Source organism: Danio rerio, chromosome 20 (assembly GCF_052040795.2).
Source record: "Danio rerio strain M-AB ecotype USA chromosome 20, GRCz13ab, whole genome shotgun sequence".
NCBI lineage: Eukaryota > Metazoa > Chordata > Actinopteri > Cypriniformes > Danionidae > Danio > Danio rerio.
Window position 1 is genome coordinate 10065132 of NC_141040.1, and position 16092 is coordinate 10081223.

The window sequence follows — 16092 nt, forward strand, 5'->3', positions numbered from 1 at the left end:
TTGCATCATCAAAGCCCAAAGTAGAAGTCTCATGTCAGCGTATTCTGAACTTGTATGTGATTTTACATGCAATATTCTGCATTCAGAGTTTTGCTAAATTACTAGAAATATTACAACTTCTGATCTTGGAAAATTGCTAAAATCAATTGTCTGGTATTTTGTTAGTACAGCAGTACTTGCAGAAAGCAAAGTGCAGTTGTTGTTGCTTTAGCACTTATTTAAATTATTATTTTTTTACAGCTGTTTGAATGGTAAGTGCAGTAACAAACCTTGTAAGAAACCAGAGCAATACCTGCCGGACAACACTGAAAGGACACAATATGTGATGGGATGTGATATGATCCTATCAAAATCAATGCAGGAGCAATATAGTTGCCAAACAACAGGACATGACATTCAAACATCTGAATCTCTATAAACCCCTCCGCTAAAGAACTGCAAGGCTATAAAGATTAATGATTGGCTATTTTGAGTAGGCCAAACTGAGTGCTCCCGATTCAAAATAATGCAAGTAAACGTGCAAGAACATGGAGAACATCAAGCTCCACATAGGCCAAGGCTCCAACCAGCGACCTTCATGCTGTGTGGCCCCAATGCTACCTACTGCGCCGCTGACTAATTTATAATAACTTGTATGATCTCACTCATACATTTATATATGATTTACTCTTCCCCCAATGATGGATAGGGTTTGGGTTGAGGTTTAGGGGTAATTTTATTATTATTATTTTTTTTTTATGTTTATATAAATAAATATTTTTATATAAATAAATATCAAACTGGTAATTCATGTATGAAAAATGAATCCCTTAAAAATAACAAATGTACAAAGTGACTTTGTACAGGCAAAAGGGCTAGTTAAACACAAGGCACTATCCAGGTACAGAGGAAGAAAATTCAGCGATGTGGCTGTATTTTGGGGTAAAACAACGGAAAAAAGCACTTTCATTGGAACAGAATTAACATGTTTAAATATAGAAGTGTGAATGTTTTTTAAGATGTTCAGGCAGGTGTTTTAAAATATACATGCTCAGATGTTGTCAATAAATATGTAAGTTGGCTCTTTTTTTGTATGATAATTCTTCATCAATAAACAATAAACAATATTAACCTTTAATATGTCTCGTATTCAGTATGAAGTGACACTTTTAAAGTAAATTACTTGTTACTTTAGTTTCCCAAACAGTAATTTTTGGGCAGTACTGGTATCGGATCGGTATCGCTGATACTCGTCTTCATTTAACTTGGTATCGAATCGGATAGGAAACCAGTGGTATTGCACATCACTAACCAAAACTAAATCAAACACACAAAAGAAAACACTGGGCATTGAATAGAATAAACATACAAACAAACTAATAAATAAGCACAAACTAAAAAAAATGGTCATTGCTGACTTTGTATGGACAAAATAAATTGACAGATCAACTAAAATGACATAAGGTGAATAAATTATTACCTTAATTTCTTGACCTTGTGACTCCATTTAGCATGGAATTGGACAACCCAGGCTCATTCTGAAAACGTACCACTATATACATTTCTGGAGAGCGCCAAATATGTCCCAGTAGGTACGTTTTTCTTTCAGTTTTTGCTAATCTACCAGAAGCTGGAGTGTACACAATTTTTAAGATATAAAATTTATCTCGCTAGTGCCATTTACTCTTGATAGTCTCACATAAATCCACTGGTCACTGTCAACTGACTGACTGACCATTCGACTGACACCCTCCTCCTTCCCTAAACCCAGCCAATAGTGCTTTAAAAAGCACGGATTGACACACCCACCCACTTCCCTAAACCCAACCAACAGTTTGAAAAAAGGAGAGCCAAAAGGAACGTTGTCATACCATTTTTCATTTTAAAGACGAAATGCAGGAAGTGTACTTGTTTACTGTATTTTGACTGTTAGCATTCTTTTATTTGGCAAACAAATCACATCTCTGACAATTGTAGCATTTTACCTTGATTAAGTATATTCTCACCATTAATTTGCACTGAATCCAATGTTGGGAAACATGCTAATAGCATGACTGCATCTCAAACACATGCCTGGAGTTAGCTGTCACACAGATCCTAGACAGGAATTACTGTGCCCTCATAAATTCAGTCTTGTGAGCTGGCCGGGCGCTATTATCCTATTGATTGCTTATTTTCATTAGGGCTTGGTCATGGAGGGGAGCAAGAAATCACCCATAAATCCTTGCATAAGAGGCTGTAATTTCTCAGCTCGAAAAAAGGGTTGGACAGCTCTTCTCCGCCCATCTGTTCACCGAAGATCTGCAACAGAAAGCAACAGGGTCATTTGGCTACTTTTTACGTTTTAGAAGAAGAAACAGATAAAGCTGCCATCACTTCACATTTCTTGCTTGAATGTGAAATATAAAAAGAAGCCAATGAATGCGAGAGCTGGTCAGAATGTGTCACTTCGTTGAATCTCACCTTGGACTGGAAATGTAGCCCAATAAATCGTGATCTACTGTGACTGCTTTAAGCCCGGTCATCCATCTTTAGGGGTGGAGAGGCTCTGAGAACTACATCATGTCAAGTGTTTGACAGTTTTGGTTGCTGGGTTTTAGCTGAAGTGTATAAACCAACATTCGATAGAACAATACATAAAAAAAGATACAAGAAAACATTTAGAAATGTAAGATGAAATCAAAATGTACAATGTTTGGTTTGCTAGTCACATTGTTTGTCTTGGGGTGAACAATTAATTCATCGCAAATAATCAGACCAAAAAAAAAACAAAAGTTTATTTTGGTTATCATACATAGATATTAGATATCGCATACAGTCCCTGAGTATGTGTCAATGCCACCATATTTATACAGTGCTCCCAGCACAAAAGTCATTAAACCACATTTATTCATTCATTCATTTTCTTTTTGGCTTAGTCCCCTTATTAATCCGGGGTTGCCACAGCAGAATGAACCGCCAACTTCTCCAGCACACGTTTTACGCAACGCATGCCCTTCCAGCTGCAACCCATCTCTGGGAAAAATCCATACACACTCATACACAACGGACAATTTAGCCTACCCAATTCACCAGTGCCACATGTCTTTGTACTGTGGGAGAAAACAGAGCACCCAGAGGAAACCCATGCAAATGCAGGAAGAACATGCAAACTCCACACAGAAATGCCAACTGGCCCAGCCGAGGCTCAAACCAGCAACCTTCTTGCTGTGAGGCAACAGCACTACCTACTGCTCCACTGCTTCACCCTTAACCGCACTTCAAGACCAATGTTGAACTTTTGTACTGCTGTGAGAAAAATCTTTCCATTAAGCAGAAATTAAGGAAAAATATAAAGGGGGGTTGGGGGGGGGGTGGGTTTGGGGGGGGTAATTATTTTGACTTCAACTATATATACAGTTGAAGTCAGAATTATTAGCCCCCCTTTATTTTATTTTTTTAAATTTTTTAAGTATTTCCCAGAGCAAGGACATTTTACAGTATGTCTGATAATATTGTTTCATCTAGGGAAAGTCTTATTTATTTTATTTTCGCAACAGTGAAAGCAGTTTTAAATTTTTTATGAACCATTTTAAGGTCAAAATTATTAGCCCCTTTAAGATAATTTTTTTGATAGTCTACTCTACAGAACAAACCATTGTTACGCAATAACTTGCCTAATAACCCTAACCTGCCTAGTTAACGTAATTAACCAAGTTAAGCTTTTAAATGTAATTTTAAGCTGTTTAGAAGTGTCCTGAACAATATATAGTCAAATATTATTTACTGTCATCATGGCAAAGATAAATAAAATCAGTTATTAGAAATATTTTTTAAAAATAGTATGTTTACAAATGTGCTGAAAAACCCTTCTATGTGTTAAACGGAAATATGAGAAAATAAAAACAGGGGGCTAATAATTCAGGGGGGCTAGTAATTTAGACTTTAACTCTATGTAGACACTATACACTAGCTGTAGGCGGCATAGAGTTGTCTCACTGATCCCAAAATATAGCGCAATCAGTTTGACTGATGTAATTTAAGATGACTCGAAAAGTTAATTTGTTAAAAGTTGGGTAAAAAATTAAACCACTGAACCACTTGAATTGGATTATGGATCCTTAATTTTTCTTCCAACAACTTTAAACCTTGAAAAAAGTGACTTTTATTAACATTTCTAATAGTTTAAAGAGATTTAATGTCTGGGTTGGTGTTGTATGTTACTTTACAAAAACTTTGTAATAAACTGTACATTTTTCAACCCAGGCTCATTTTGAAATTGTAGCCCTATGTAAAATTCTGGAGAACTTGAAATGCGTCCAAGCAGGTATGTTTTTTGCAGTTTATGTTTTCGTGAATCCACCAGAGGCCGCTGTGTTCTGAGATTTTGAGATCTTAAATTTCTCTTGTGAATGCCAGTCGCACCTGCTGTTCACTCGTTAATCCACCAGAGGCAGCTGGCTACTGACTTAATGACTGACTGACTGACTGACTGACTGACTGACTGACTGATCGACTGGCCCACCCACCTCCTTCCCTAAACCCAACCAACAGTGATTTCAAAAGCACTGATTGACCCACCTATCCAGTTTTAAAAAGCAATCCAGAAAAAAGAAAAGCCCTTGCCTGATTTTTACCACATTGTTTAGGTGTCATTTACTTGTTTATTTTTGGCTTTTGTTTATGTCTTACCTGCTTTCTAGAGTTGTTCTTTACCAGACTCAAATCCCATCCTTGTTGTCAACTCCTCTCTGTGTCTGAATATCACTGATGTACATGGTAAGCTAACTGGACAAACTGGTAACAGTGAAAAAGCGGCCCATACGGAGGTAATTGGTCAGCTGGTAAGCGTAAACAGGAATGTCGTCAAAACCCTGTAGCATTCGTTTTAAAGATGAAATGTTGCTATACATACTCCATACTATGTACGTTATTCGCACTCTGCAGAAATGTGTATAGAACAACGTTGTTAGAATGAGCATATGTTGAGATTTTCTGTTATTTTACAGACCTATTTCTCTTTATATTATTTATTAACTAAAATGTAAATATAAGTCACCGTTAAATTGTCAACATCAAAAGTTGACAGAGCAGAGCTCAACATCCCATAATTAAATTTACAACCGTAAATAATCGGAAAACACAAATAAATAACACAAAACGTAAATATATCACAAAACATGGACACTATTAATTCAAATATTTTTTCACAGTGTAGCTTGTGATTTAGTGCAATGTAAGGCTGCTTTAAACAAATATATTTTTGACCATAATCATCTGTGTTTATCAGAGTAAAATTTCCAATTCAGAATCAATCACTTTATACTCCTAAAGAAATCTGTCTTTTGCAGATCTGAAGAAAAGGGAAAGCATGCAGTGGTTGTGAATTGTGACGTATCAAATTGTGACGTCTTAATTAATAATCCCCTTAGAAGCGAGGCTCAGTCGGGATTAACCCATGCTCAGTCTTTTCTTGGCACTTCAGATAGTGACTGTCTGTTCTCGCTCACCCAGGTGGTGCAGTGATAGTGAAGTAGTGAAGTGTGCTCGGGCACGAGACAGCTCAAGGCCTAATGCGATTGGGTAACATGACAGCAACAACACTGAGTAAGTCATTAAGGACTGTCTCTTTGTTGACTTCTTAAGGGCTGTTTGGCTGGATTGTTTCTGAACAGTGAAACCTCTTGCTCCTTTCTTTACGTACGGAGGTCAAAAAGGTCAGCGAGGATAACAAAAAGCAAACAGGAACTTGGTAATCAGATAACAGTGCTGAAAAACCAAACAGAACTTTATCTGCAAGCTATTGTCATACATCTTAATCTGAAGCCAGGTCTGGTGTACTTAAAACCACTAGGAATTATAACTTAAGGGTTTTCTTATCTTTAAAGGATTTGATCTGATTAAGGTCTTCAAAACTCTTCTCATATTTATCAATTATGAATCAGTTCAGCACACACACACAGTTTTTACACACACACACACACACACACACATATATATATATATATATATATATATATATATATATATATATATATATATATATATATATATATATATATATATATATATATATATATATATTTATTTATGAATATACACTAAACCTTCAGAATTGCCTCAATCCTTTGTGGCATAAATTCAACAAGGTACTGGAAATATTCCTCAGAGGTTTTGGTCCATATTGACACAATAGCATCCCATATCCATGATGCGAATCTCCTGTTCCACCACATCCCAAAGCCAAAGGTGCTCTATTGGATTGAGGTCTGGTGACTGTGGAGGCCATATGAGTACAGTGAACTCATTGTTGTGTTTAAGAAACCAGTCTGAGATGATTCACGCTTTATGACATGGCACACTATCCTGCCTAAGATCAGAAGATGGATACACTGTGGTCATAAAGGGATGGAGATGGTCAGCAACAATGCTCAATTGGTACTAATGAGCCCAAAGTGTGTCAAGAAAATATCCTCCACACCATTACACCACCACCATCAGCCTGAACTGTTGATACAAGGCAGGATGGATTCATGCTTTCATGCTGTTGACGCCAAATTCTGACCCTACCATCCGAAAATCGATACTCATCAGACCCGTTTTCTGTAAACCCTAGAGCTGGTTGTGCATGCAAATCCCAGTAGATCAGCAGATTCTGAAATACTCAGACCAGCCCATCTGGTACCAAGAACAATGCCAAGTTCAAATGAGAAACATCACGGTGGTGCAATGGGTAGCACGATCGCCTCACAGCAAGAAGGTCACTGGTTTAAGTCCCAGCTGGGTCAGTTGGCATTTCTGTGTGGAATTTTCGAGAATGCGAAAGTGTATGGATGTTTCCCAGTGTTGGGTTGTGGCTGAAAGGACATCCGCTGCGTAAAACATACTAAAGGGACTAAGTTGAAAAGAAAATGAATCAATAACAAACAACCTGAGTGAAAATGAGTGAAGACAAATGACATTTTGCGGTGTAGCCTACTATAAAGCAGAAGGACATTCAAAATGTCATCAGTTATTCAGGTTTCAGCTCATCATGGCTACTTACAGATATTTTGATTAAAGCAATTACAAATGAATGAGTATGAAACCTCTGCTAGTGTCGGGGGCGTGTGATAAGCGGTTTAATAAGCAAATCCTGTTCTAATGCAGACAAGTTCCTCTCAATTCCCATTTACAGTAGCCTACAGTAGATAAAACCGGTGGAGAGACAGAGAGAGAGAGAAGGAGAGAGTCATGTAAACAGCTGTAGTATTATGACTGGGTGTGTGGAGGATTATAAAGGGTCGAGCAGCTGCAGGGGACTAAATAGCGGCCGCTCCTCCGGGTCTCCCATATAAAATACTGGAGAAGCTCTCGCCGCTCTGCCTGTGCAGCCGTGCATTTGTTCAGACAGACACCCTGTCGCTGTGATATTCCCGCTATCCGCCGCACTGTAATTACAGCAAAAAACAGGAAGGAAGTCTCTAGAACTGCTGTCATGAGGGACTCGCAGAAACTTGAGGGGATTTACTTTGTCAGGCTTTATGGAAATTAGCCAGCCTTTCACTATGGCTTCTTGAAAAGCGTAATACTGCTGCACATTTCTGTGACGTGCATGTGAGGTGGAAAAGCAATTTCCACAGCAAGATTCATGGAAGCCAAAAATGAAAAGAAATCACTACAGACTCGAGCATGAATATGCAAGCATTTTTAAATGGTCATGAAAAACTAAACTTAACTAAAAGTTAAACATTGTGTTAAACCAGGGGTGTCCAAACTCAGTGCCGAAGGGCCAGTGTCCTGGAGAGTTTAGCTCGAACCCTAATCAAACACACCTAAACCAGCTAGTCAATAGTAGTCAGTAGTATACTTGAAACTCAACCCAAGCTCATTCTGGAAACGTAGCCCCGCGGACGTTTCTGGAGACCGCGATTTACGTGGCCGGAGGTACGTAAGGCCGCGCTTTATTTTTTTGAGCAAACGATGCGGGGCGGTGTGGCGCTGCTCCGCCCCTCCTCTTCGCGCTCGCCGGCCGACGGCTCGCCTCCGAGTGGAGGGCTTTCCCGATGCATCCAGTTTGTCCGCTTAGCTCACAGCGTTGCGTCGGCGAAGCGGAGGTCCCGGAGGAGGAGGAGCCGGCCGCGGGGACGACGACCGAGATCGAGTCCGGGGAACAGCAGGTTCCGGATATCAGGTGAGACGAAAAACGGAATCCGAAAAATAACGGCATGAACCCGGCGGGATCCGAAAACGCGGTCAAAATCGAAGACGAGGGCTTTTGTTTTTTGTTTTTTTTTTCTGGACGGCTTTTGCGAACCGTCGCTCGGGTTTAGGGAAGGAGGAGGAGGAGGAGGACGCGAAAAAGCGCGCACAGTGGCCTCTCGCGGATCCGCGAAAACAAAAATCGCTCGTATACGTACCTCCCGGGACGTAAATCGCGGTCCGCAGAAACGTCCACAGGGCTACGTTTCCACAATGAGCCCAGGTTGTTGAAACTTCCTGCCAGGTGTGTTGAAGCAAGTTGAAGCTAAACTCAGCAGGACACTAGCCCTCCAGGACCGAGTTTTGACACCCCTGTGTTAAACTCTTAACATTGTTAGTTCATCCATTCATTTTCTTTTCGGCTTAGTCCCTTATTTAATCTGTGGTTTCTACAGTGGAATGAACCGCCAATTTTTTCAGCATTTTTTTTATGCAGTAGATGCCCTTCCAGCTGGTCTATTTTAGCATACCACATGTCTTTGGACAGTAGGGGAAATTCACAGCACCCAGAGGAAACCCACGCGAACACTGTGAGAACTTGAAAACTTCATACAGAAATGCTAACTGACCCAGCCAAGGCTTGAACCAGTGACCTTCTTGCTATGAGGCGAACGTGCTACCCACTGCACCACCACATCACCCTAACATTGCTAATATCCGTACATTTTTAGTGCTGGAAAAAATGTTGCGATGAACGAATGATCACAGTCAGCCGATTCGAACATTATCAATGGTCATTATCTGATAGATATGTGCCCACTGGTAAGCTCAGAGGGCTGTTACCATCCATCCACATGGTTAATAAGCTATAGATCACATACGGCTTTGGCTGGAAGTTAGCGAGAGATGTTTATATTATTTATAATTTTTCAGTCTAACCTTACCCCAACGTTAAACCCAACCATCAAAATACTGTAAAAATAGATCTGGATCTGAAGTCTTATTATTAGTATAACAGCCTTCTGCACCTACTAGTAGGCGCAGAAGGCCCCTACTGGCCCATATCTATTCTGTAAAAAATAAACATTATTTTACAGGTAATTGTCTACATTTTTTTATTTTTATTTTATTCTGTTTTTTTTTTCATTATACAATGAATCACCTGTTCTTTTACAATAGCCTACAATAACCTGTTCTAACAATAGCCTATTGTTTGTAGGCTGCATATAATGCATGTACTGTAAACTATAAAAGATTTATTTTACTACTCTTAGTTTTTTCTTTTTTTTTTCCACAAAGGGTTGGACTTAAACTGCACAGAGTTTGACACCTTTGTTTTAATGTTTTATTTTATTATGAGTTTAGTCTTTGCAATGCATAGTATAAATAGCTCTAAATAGCTGTTATTCCTATTCTAAAAACTGTTTATAGAAAAACAGATTATTGTTAAAAAATGATTCAGTGTTTAACAATGTTGGTATGCTAACTGTTATGATCACCAGCGATCTAGCGGCTGCTATGTTAATGAACTACAACTCCCAGCATGCACCTCGCTCACCCTGGTTCCTGATTCTCACTGATTACACACACAGCCAGAAGATCATTATGGACTGATTTCAAGGACTATAAACTCAGCACACACAGACACTTTGTTGCTGAGTCTTGTTGAACTGTTTAGTGAGCATTGCAATGTGTTTTCTCTTGTCGTGTTTGACTTTTTTGCTTTGTTACTTTATTTGCCGCCTTTTCGCTTGGGATTATCTGTATGCATCTGTTTGTTTCTGTTTCAACCTTTGATTGCAAGATGATTCTCTTAATAAACTCCTATTCGACCCTCAAGCTTGTTGTGCGGGCATCCTCACATGACACTAACCTTGTTTCTGTTGTTAAATGATGAATGTAGTTTTTGTAAAACAAAAATAATAATAATATTAATAGTAATAATAATAATAAAAATAATAATAATAATAAAAATATATATACATTAGCTGAATTTCCCCCCCCCCCCCCCAAACAATCTGTTTTAAAGTTTAACCTACAGTTGAAGTCAGAGTTATTAGCCCCCCTTTGAATTTGTTTTTCTTTTTTAAATATTTCTTAACTGATGTTTAGAGCGAGGGATTTTTCACAGTATATCTGATAATTTTTTTTTCTTCTGGATAAAGTCTTCATTGCTTTATTTCAGCTAGAATAAAGGCAGTTAGATTTTTTTACAACCATTAAAGTCAAATTTATTAGCCCCTTTTATCAATATATTTTTTGTTCGATAGTCCACAGAACAAACCAACATTATACAATAACTTAAAATTTAATTTAATTACTATCCTGCCTAGTTAATCAAATTTACCTAGTTAAGCCTTTAAATGTCACTTTAAGCTGTATAGAAGTGTCTTGAAAAATATCTAGTCAAATATAATTTACTGTCATCATGGCAAACATAAAACAAATCAGTTATTAGAGATGAGTTATGTTTAGAAATGTGTTGAGAAAATCTTCTCTCCTTTAAACAGAAATTGGGGAAAAATAAACAGGGGGAGGTAATCATTTAGGCTGCAACTGTACATATCTTAAAAAAAAATATTTGTTAATAAAATTTATAGTTATATTCACAGTGTTTAATGACAACAGCAATTATTTGTACTTTAGCTTTTTTTAATCATTTTTTAAAATATTTCTTTTCTGTTTTAAATGTATGTTAAAAGTTGAAAATGTTATGGAATATTTGGAGATTTCGTGCATAATTACATGAATAAATCTGTATAATTACATTATTTATTCTGTATATTTGCAATAATAATCATCATGATCACATTAATTAATTTGTATAATTACATTAATAACCTGTAAAGTTACTGTAATGTTCTTTAAAATCACATTAATTTATAATTAATAACTTATTAATAATAAATAATTACAATAATAGATTATATATTTACAGTAATAATTTGTAAAATGACAGTAATAATCTGTATTAATATATAATATAAAATTAAAATGGCAGTACCTGCCTGTAACATTACAGTTATAATCTGTAAAATGACAGAAATATCCTGTAATTATGGAGATATTACTGTTTTTTTTTTTTTTTTTTACAGATTACCTTTTTTTTATTCTGACAGTTTTTTTATTATGATTTTTTTTACAGTTTAAATGCAAACTATCAACAGTAATAAACAATTTAATGATTTTTGACCATAGAATTTCTTATGTATTTTGACAATTTTTCCATGTAATTTTGTGAAATTGTTATTTTCGGTAATTTATTGGAATATCTCTATAAGCCCTGCTGCCAGTCTTTTGAACATTTTTTTCAACATATATATCAATAGGTCAATTTATTTATTATTTATTATTTATTTATTTATTTATTTTATTTTTTTTTCTTTATTCATTCATTCATTTATTCATTAATCAGTCAATTAAAGTTCTTTCGGTTTATTTACACTCCATAATGTAACTGCATACAATTCTCGCTTATGTGTCACAACAATATAAAACACTCCAGTTTGTCTTAAGAAACATGAATAGAACAATGAAACAATAAGGGAAGTGTTTCATAATTAAATTATTCACATTCTGACTCTGATCCATCATCAGAGAGAGAGATGTCTGGGATGAATGATAGACCCTATTAATATTACTGAGTCAGCCTGCATATCATCCTTTACTCAGAGCAGCTCTAGGTTTATCCAAACTAGCTAACAGATAATTACATAAGTAGCTTATTGGTTAGCATGCAAAGTGACAGTTTGAGATAAAACCCAAACAGTCAATAATCCAAACACCATATTACAGAAGTAAGCATCATTTAATTGCACAAAAAGACCTTAAATTAATAAATAACTAAATGAAGCCTGTCCATGGCAATTTCTACGCATTTTGAAAATATCATGACTATTAAATAAAATCAATATGTCAATGAATAATTAAATAATACAGCTAATTTTCTCTTAGTTTTTGTTACTGTAATGATCGAATCTGCTGTTATGCAATTTCAAGACAGAGTAGGTGTCTTTAACTGGTTTACACTTGTGCAGCAAATCCAGCTTTGCTACAGATCTTCAGCACTCTTAAGAGGCTCAGGTGCATGTTGTCTAATGAACGCAATCCTGAACAATATCAAGGATCTACTTTTTGATTGGTTTGGCAAATCAGCAACCGCTAACCAATCGCATCTTACACCACCGGGAACTCGACGGGAGCTTCAATGTCATTTCAAAGTCCCCTAAAAGAGGTAATACCTTTGATCCCTACATCGTACACAGGAAGATTATGTTCCACCACTGTGAAAAGATGGAGTCTTTAAGGGATGTTCTCTGAATGAAGGCTCTGGTGTTGGAGGATGGTGTGGGTTGGAAAGGGCCCAAGGCCTTAAGCCTCTGCAAGACACTCTAATCCCTTTGGGCTTGTACCAGTGTTTTGGCAGGTGACTTAAGGCCCAACCATTGTGCTCCAACGAGATTTGTGGGATTCTAATGAGATTTCACAAGGACGAGTTGGCAACTGCCTGTTGGAACAAAAGCCATTTGTCAAAGTAAATGATCTAAAACTGATGGAGTAAGAAATGCTTAATTTGGAAAATGGAGCCGTCTTCTGTTTAACTGACATCTCACCTGATCTGTGTCCTTTACCTTCTGCTGAGATTGTTTATAGACTCACACACATATCTATTGATCAGAGCGTCACACCAAACCATGAGTTTTAGGTCAAATTAGCAAGGCACACATTAGCAGCCATTGATAACAAGCTACAGCCACCTCTATTCAACCACAAATCCCAGAAAAGCCTCCCTAGCAATAACATATGAACCTTTCAGAACACCTAACCAACGACCTAAGCAATTAAGTTGAAGCAACACTAAAAGAAATAGCTATGAATCTAGCCAGAACACCAGAGCAAAACTTTAGCCACCAGAAAAACACTATAAAACTGACCCAACACCACTTTGGACACATTATACACAACTGTCAATGTCAGAACAGCTATTCTAGAGACATCTTAGCAATCTCCTAGTAACACTGTAGCAATGACCAAAACATATTAAAGGTTCCAATAAAGTTTTTTTTTAGATTTTAGCATCAGTATTGTCTGATTTTAAGATATCTATAAGCCAGAGTGCTCCAAAACAATGCTAAAATTTGCATTTAGGAGATATAAAGCGATACAAATATAGCTTGCAGTTTGTAACTTCCAACTGAATGGATCAACGGTTTTACTCACGTCACCTCATACTACAAATTCTCATCAAATCGTAACCAATCAAATGCTCTACAGTGTCTGACATGCCCTGCCACATTTAAGACACTTCTCATTTGCCTTTAATTTGATGGTTACTGGAGAACAACTACTCTCACTGGCAGAGTCATAGCCGGCCCTTCCTACACAGTAAAATCCTCAGAGTAAAATTTACTCAGTTCAGAGAACATTTGGTCCCTCTCTAAATTGAGCAAAATTTTCTCAGCAGCAGAGTTAAAGTTAATGAGACTATGATGGGGTTGATTAAGTGATGATTGAGGACTGATGATGAACACCTGCTGTTAATAAGCAGAAACAGAAGAGAAGCAGCAGCAGCTTTGCTCATTGCTTACCTGATTGACTTTATTTCTGTCAGATGTTCACAAAAGTCCATATGAGATTTATTGAGAATTAACTGTTTTAGTTATTTACATTTTACAAAAAAAAAAAAAAAACATATTTTTTCCCCTGATTTCACCATCATGGAGAAAAGTGGTTGATTTACTTGGACTCGATTTCTAATGTTAATTTTTCTTTGCTTGCTATGACAAGTATAAAGAAAGAACAAGTGATCAAATTGACTGATCCTGACCAAACCTGTCAGGGTTCTGCCACTCTGATCTTGTAAATTCTTGTTTTGGTGGCGGATCTCTGACACTACTCGTGTCTGGTCCTGTTTCTGTCTCTGTGTGCGCGCGCGCCGTCGTGGGTGTACGCAGAGTGTGCGCGCTCCTGCTTGACGCGGCCGCGTGCGCTCTGCGTCCCTCAGACGCGTGCGCTCTTGTACTCGTGTTTGTGTTTTCGTCTGTCAGCAGCATGGTGTTTCATTCCCAGCGTCTCAGTCTGGTTGGTTTCGGTTTTGGTCGGCGCTGGGATGAAGCATGCATGCTGCATATGTGAGCGCACGGTGAGTTTTCATTCATCGTGTGCTCGTGTCTTGCGTCTTTTGTCAAAGCACGTGGCTCGGTGTTTACATTGTGGTCACGTGCTTTTGTCGTGTGCTTCAGTGTTGTGTTATGTGAGCGCATGGCTTGTATTGTCTCTCTGTGTCATGCGCTCTCCCGTCTATTGTCTAGTCCCACCCTCCTTGTTAACCCATTATTAGTTTGTCATGTTCACCTGTGTGTCAATTTACTTTTTGCTTTATAATCCCCCTCATGTTTTCAGTCCTTTGCGAGTTCGTCATCATATGTTGTCGATGTTTACCTGTCTTGCTGTGTCCAGTCCTGCCTTGTCGTGCCTGCCCAGTCAAGTTTGTTTGTTTGATTTATTGTTTGTTGTAGAAGTGTTTTCCCCCTCGGGGTTGTTTATTTTGCCTTTTATTTTATTTTTTAATTAATAAATCCTACTTCACTCTGCGCTTGGGTCCTTGCTCCTTTTTCCCTTTACCGGATCGTGACAAAACCAAACAGGTTGTTAATAAGTAAAGCTGCTGTTTGTGGAGTTCCTTAATGATCCTTTGCTGAGATTTTGAGAGATTAGATGTGTTTTATTTAGTTTATTTTATGTACGGCTCTGACTAAAGGTAGATGTAGTTTTGTGTTTATGTTCTCTGTTTCTGCTTATTAACAGCAGGTGTTCTTCATCAGTCCTCAATCATCACTTAATTAACCCCATCATTGTCTCATTAACTTTAAATCGGCTGCTGAGTAAATTTTACTCAATTTAGAGAGGGACCAAATGTTCTCTGAACTGAGTAAATTTTACTCTGAAGATTTTACTGTGTATAATGCAGAGTTCAGACTGCATGATTTTAGCCCCGATTTTGACTCGTCGAGAGGTTTTGAGAAATCACCGACAAGTCGCTGAAATCACAGGCAAATCAGTGCTCGTGCACGTGAGTGACAATCACACATTATGAACTATCAAAGACACGATGCGGTTTGCGTTTGTTCTACCAAGAACCTAGAACACGAATCCGCGCAACCACCATGGCATTACTTCATTGCCTGCCCCATTTATACACCTGATTTATTTTGGAAATTAGCCTGCAGAAATGAACTAATGTAAAATGAAGGGGAAATTGACGACGAGAAGTGACAAGCACAAAATCCTTTTTAGCATTGCTTTTTTCATCGCTAATGATGATGTTTTACAGAAACTTTTTATTTATTTTTTTTTTTAAGTCTAAAACGCATTTTACTGAAATTAAATACTGAAATGTCTTTCACTGACATATTTTGCACGCAGGTAATATTTTTCCTAAGACATGTTTATAAAAGTTATGTCCTAATTGAATTAATCATAGTTTAAATTAAGCTCTGGACCCTGCATCTCAAATGTAAAGAACAGGGAAGGAGACTGAAGGGAATAATAAAGTTTGTGTTTGGGATTTACATTAACCCAGTATTTGTTGCTTCCCTGTTATATGTTTTTTTAATATTAATATTTTTCATATTTCTATTACTTTTTTAATTAATTTTATTATTTATGGATACATTTTTGCATTCATTGAGTTCATTGTTGTTGTTTTATAAGTACTTAATGAGTTCAGAATGTATATTTTATCCTTAAGTAATGCATTTAAATAATTATTGTTCAGTGTCAATCCTTGCAGGATTTTTGCTTTTGGAAAATTAATAAAATATGTTTTAAACCTGCCTGAACGACCCAAAGTAGGACTAACTGGTTCTTTTTATAAAAAAAAATGTATTAATTATTTATTAATTTTTTTTATTTTTGAAGCTGCTAGCTTACAAAAGTAGTGCTGTTTTAAAA